Genomic DNA, 5,905 nt, shown 5'->3' on the forward strand with positions numbered 1-5,905 from the left:
GAGTCTTACATGAGGCACATGGATGTCGCGGGTTAGCTTTGGATAACAGCTATATCCGAGGCGCCATCTTCAACTAGCGCCCTCCACTTTTACAAATCTGAAAATAGACAATAAATACAGCATAATAGTAATGATATATTTAATATAAAAACTCATTCAGTTCAATTATTTGTGAATAAAATTTGGGACGAAGTACGTTATTATCCTCAAGGCGAATTCATATAAGGTGGTAGCGGTAGTACAAAAACAAAAACTAACATGTCTTTTGTTTTCGTTTTCGGTACACAAATGTCAAATTCCAGCTATTCTTCGCTCAAGGAGGAAGAGGGAAAGAAAATGCCAACACTCTTTCTTTCGCATTCACTCATAAGGAGTTTTGACATATGTGTACCGAGGCGAATTAAAGCAGCTGTTCTAGCAACACCACCTTATATAAATTCGCCTTGATTATTCTTAATAATATTTTTTTTTTACAAATCTGATTTTTCTTTGACATATTTTTTAATATAAAAATACTTTACAATTATTTTCCCCAATTTGTGTGACAGTTTCAAGACGCAGATACTCTAGGTCGACTCTTACAGTCAGTCAATAAAGTTTAGGCACAGCGAATTTTTTTTACAATACCGACAACAATTTTTTAGATAATTTATTTTTCGCTACATATATAAAAATCTGCACACATACATATTTATATTTCACATTAGGCCGGGTCAATTTTTGTGGAACGATTTTTTTTTTCATTGTTGTTTTGTTCCCAAGGACTCTTCAAAACTAAAACCGAAATTAGAAAACTGTCGAGAACGTTCTGAATGGGAATTAAATAAGAACAAACCCATGTGGAACGTTCCCAAAGAGGACAAATTGCGAAAAATTCGGGAGTATTTTTAAGAGAACAGAAGTCTCTGCAACGTTTTGGAAAGAACAAAACGGGATCAAAATCTTAGGGAGTTTCTCTCGAAGAACTATTTTGGAACTAGAGTCTCAGGAACTTTCTGACAGAGAACGAAACGAGAAGAAATATTCTCTGAACTATTAGCGAAGAAAGGAAGAGAGAACAAAATTTTTCTCATAGCGTTCCATTATTTTGAATTGTTTGCATTTTAAAATTAATCAGAAAATAACTGAAACATAATTATACAAATAAAGTCGACTAAAGACTTCAGACACAAACTTGTCTTTCACAGAAATAAAAATTGTTCGATGTATTTTGGAACGAATTTCCGTCATCCCTTGTCAAATTTGGTTTGGAGACAAACCGGTTTCGGCGTTGTGCCATCTTCAGTGTAATTTTTCGTTTCGTTGTAATGATAAACGATCTGGAAGTTGAAATTATCCAGCTTTCCTCTGGCTTTGAATTAACAATGGTGGTTCTCACTGAAGCGATTTTTGATCCCAACACGCAGATGATCCTCTCATTCTTAACGTAAGGTTATAATACTTTTGTTCTCAAGCAGAACGCCCACCAGACTAAACCAAAACTGGAACGCCTTCTCTGCCCCTGTTTTTTAACATCTCCTTTTTGACATCGTTCCCAGCAGATTCGGATTCTACATGAAATTCTCAGAAAACAAAAATCCATTAGGGAATGGCTTTAAATTCAATTTTGTGGAAATGAATTTGAAGCCGCATCCCTTACACCACTACCCTGATGAAAAAAGTTAGCCAACTTCTAGTTAGCTTTTTTGGGGGAGTTCGATAAATAAATAACTTTAAACTAGCTAACAACAAAACTAACTTTAAGTTAGTTGTAAAGTCGTGCAGACGTTATCGGAAGTTTGTTTTCTTTACAAGTTTCTATTTAAATATCTACACAAAATTACGGCCAAAGGAAATACAGTATATTTTGCTTTGCTGCCTCTATGCTTAAGTGCACATTTAAGATACCTACCCCAAAATGCGCATCAAAAGCATTATTTTTAACATTTATAAGGAAACTGCTCCGATAGATGCATTCAACATAACTGCACAGTGGCGATACCTGCCTTAAAAATTGTGCGACTAGTATAAATTATCAATGAAAGTATTACGTTTACCTGCACTGGCCCTACAATTACCTAATTTTACAAGCTTTTATTTATTTTGCTCATCTCGCAGAACAACGAAAATGGCTATCAATTTATGTAGTTATATAGATAATTAGATAACATTCGGTAAAAATTTCGCTTGCAGTAATTTCTACATGGTAAGTGCTCCGCCAATATTTGGTTACATAGGGATTCAGATACCTTCCTTATTGAAGTAGTAAAGAAAATTCGCTTAAGTGCCTTTTTCGGTTACGTCCACACGTTTTTCGTGCAAAGAAGGATGTGCAGCTAAGCAAAATATACTGTAGTCAATAAATAGTTACCACTAGTCGAATGCTAATTAGTTAGTTCTCTACAACCTTGACACTTAAATGTGGCAAGTATTTTCAACAGAAATTGTTGCAACAAAGCAAAACCAATTTTTCGCGCTTTTTGCTAATTATCTATACGTATAATAAAATTGTAAGAGGCCGATGTCTGTACATCACAGATATTAAAGAAAAATTAATGAGGGGTATTTATTGGAGCAACAGAAGCCAAATCGATATTTTTTTAGAATTTTTGTCTGTATGTCTGTCTGTATGTATGTTTGGTCGCGCACCTCTCGAAAACTAATGCATGGAATTGAATGCAGTTTTCATCGATGTATTACTAGAGGTCTAACTTAAAATATAGAGGGTTGCCACCTGTTTCAAAATTGCAGTTTAAGTAAATTGATAACAAAAAGTAAGGATTGCAATATGGCCGTCAAAAGAGAGAGGACTTATGCCGAATTTTTTTTGGGTTGCCATCTTTTTGGAAATTTTTTATTTAATTTAATTGATAAGATAAATTGAATATTGCAATATTGGTATCAAACTGAAGAGGGTTAGGAAAGTTTACTGCCGAAAATATTTTTGAGGAGGGTTGAACATTTTTATTGAATTAAATTGATAAAATAAATTAAATCTATCACTCGAAAACTAATGCATGGAAGCGAGTTCAGTTTGCACCGATGTATCGATAGAGGTCTAACTTACAATATAGAAGAAAAAATTAGAGAGTTGCCACCTATTTGAAAATTTCAGTTTAAGTACATTGATACGATAAAGTAAATGTTGCAATACGGCTGTCAATAGAAAGCGGTTTACAAAGGTCTACCGGTTTGAAAACTTTTTTTTAATTAAATTGATAACATAAATTTAATATTGCAATAAAGGCATCAAATTAAAGAACTTGGGAAATTTTTTGGGTGTTTGTATTAATTTAAAACGGTAAAATAAATGAAATATTACAATACGGATATTAAACTAAAGAGTTTTAGAAAGTTTACTTTCGAAAATATTTTTGAAGCTAAATGTTGCCATATGGAAATTAAACGAAAGTATTTGAGAATAATACAATTGTAACAGACCGATATCTTTACATAATAGATATTTAAAAAAAAAATGTGTAGGCGGTTTATTAGATCAACAGAAGCAACAATTTTTACAATTTTGTTCAAAATTTCGCCTTGATATAACCACAAACTTAGTTTTATTCACATTCAATTTAAGTGTGTTCAATCATAACCAGCCGCGCTTTTTGGAACTTCTGTGTGGAAGGTTTTTCGCTAAAAAAAAATCAAAACTATTTGCTGTTGCTGCCAAAAAATGAAGAAATCTAAAATGTCACGGTTTTACAATTTCATAAAAAATGGGGTTAGGTAAATTATCCACAAGTTTGTATTGAAACTATTTTATGAAAAATGCAAAATAAGCTCGCAATAAAAACAAAAAACCTAAAATCCAAGATGGCGGATTGTTCCCATATCAAATTTAGGGTTAAGGCCCATACCCTGCAGAAAAAAATTATCAATTGATAAAAAATAACTCACTTGTAGTTAGCTTTTTTGTTGGATTTCTCTAAAATATATAACTTTTAAGTAGCTACAAAAAGCTAACTTGAAAATAGTCGACAAGTAATGCAGGAGATTGTTTTCTTTAAACGCGTTTCTATTTAAATATCCTGCACTTCGCAAATACTTTTTCGAAAAGACGACAAATAAAAGGAAGATCGAAATTTCATATTATCATTTTGAAGTTATGTCTGACGGAGATTGATTATGGGACCACCTACACCAGAATATGTAAACAAATATGAAACGTAATAAAATAAATAAAGTAAACTTTAAAAAACTTAAAAAAAAAACTTTTTAAAACTTAAAACTTTTATTGTTTTGGGTTCTTTGCAGTTTTAGTTTGATTTTGCATATAAAAAAAAAATTACATACAGTCACTTCAACTGTTACAATATAAAAAAATTGCATACAGCATCGGTCTTATCAATGCACCCCCATTTCAAAGTGATATTGTTTACCACTTATGTTTATTTATTTACTTTTAAGAATTTTGAATTAAAATACAGTTTATTCTCTAGCAAAACCCATAAAACCCCAAATTAAAATTTTTGTAAAAAACTAAAAAAATTCTACAAATTTTCTTCCAAATTTGAAACATTTTCTCAGAATTATTAGATTATTTTTGAGTATACAGCTTTAAAGCCAAGCCAGCAGAGAAATGTACTTTTTGCCGCAGTGCAGTTTTAGTACAATTTTCGAATCCGGAAACGCTCAGAAAACTATTTCAATTTTTGTAAATTTTTCATATCAGAAAAATGGCATCATGTTATTTCAAAATAATAATTTTAAAATATTTGTTCAAACTGAGCATTTGAAAGCAAGTATACATACGTATTCACCAGTAGCTAAGTGTGCAGAGGAGCGTGCTGCTATTTGTTAACTTCAAGAGGTCAAGAGGTTGAACGCCGTCAGATGGCACATACAAATTATACATACTTATAAAACTTACATACTTTTTATTTCTTTGCTAATAAGCTCATTCAAAGGATGAAAGAGAAAGGTAGTATGAACGAACATCATTCAAAGTTTTAATTAAGATGTGTTGGTATTTGAAAAAAAATTGAGACACGAATTACTTTTTTTGCACATAAATAAAAATGGTGGGAAAATACCTTTCTACCGAGATCCCATAAGTCTCAATCAGAATAGTTTTCGTCCAGTTATTTAAGTTTTTGTAAATCAATCTTTGAAAAAAGTGAAAAAACAGCATCAAAAAAGAAAAAAACACAATTTACATTTTTGGTAGAAGTTAAAGCTATTTCGGAGATCACCACATCTCCTTATCCGACTTCTTCAACTGGGATTCGATCCAACGATACCAGCCGCCATAGCCAGCAGTCTACCCACTGAGCTAAGTTCGCCACGTAAAACTGTTCTTGCTTTTTCCACTTTTTCATTTGTTAAGCCAACTACAATCAAGCGCAGCTATTCCACTGATATTCAAACTTGATCATATGGTTATTGCTTTTGTTGGCTTTTGCTAATATAGGTATTTCCATACGTCGCACAGTATTTCGACTATATGGAGGCAGGTAGAAAAAAGTCATGGTGACAGTTGGTAAAAAAAAACCGGTTTGACTTAAAGAGGGAATAGTAGAAGTCATAAGTACCAAATTTTACATTACTTACTCACCCCCTTCACACCTTCACCTTCTTCACGAACGATACATTTCCAAAAAAAATACGGGAATGGGCGCGATACCGACTAATCAGTTTAGTTGCATTTGGCGCTGAACCCATTACAGAAAGTGTTTCTTTTTCAATTGTAATTAATTATCTAAATGTCGTGGAATATTCAGGTGAAGGTATTTATCATTTATTTGGTATTTTCCTATTTTCTTACCAAAAAATTTACTTTGAAACGTAGATGCTAAAGATTATTAGTAAAAAAAAGTATGAGTACCGGTCCGTCAGGTCTTGAAATTAGACTAATTTTTTAGAGAATTTTATGTAGTTTTCGAATATATAATTTGATCTTTGCGCGCGACTTTGCAAATAT

The 5,905-nt window shown here is 32.2% G+C and overlaps 1 long non-coding RNA gene across 5 annotated transcripts in view; it reads right to left on the minus strand.

The window, feature by feature from the left end:
* Positions 1-14: 14 nt before the first annotated feature.
* The window catches only part of LOC108375410 (uncharacterized), a 19,004-nt gene continuing 13,113 nt past the window's right edge, over positions 15-5,905 (minus strand). For all 5 annotated transcript variants that reach the window (XR_001849157.1, XR_001849156.1, XR_001849159.1 and 2 more), the window contains one exon: positions 15-97. This is a non-coding gene — a long non-coding RNA (uncharacterized LOC108375410). The remainder of the gene's footprint in view (positions 98-5,905) is intronic.

This window comes from Rhagoletis zephyria, unplaced genomic scaffold (assembly GCF_001687245.7).
Source record: "Rhagoletis zephyria isolate East Lansing unplaced genomic scaffold, Rhagoletis_zephyria_1.1 Rzeph_scaffold_08893, whole genome shotgun sequence".
NCBI classification, from domain to species: domain Eukaryota; kingdom Metazoa; phylum Arthropoda; class Insecta; order Diptera; family Tephritidae; genus Rhagoletis; species Rhagoletis zephyria.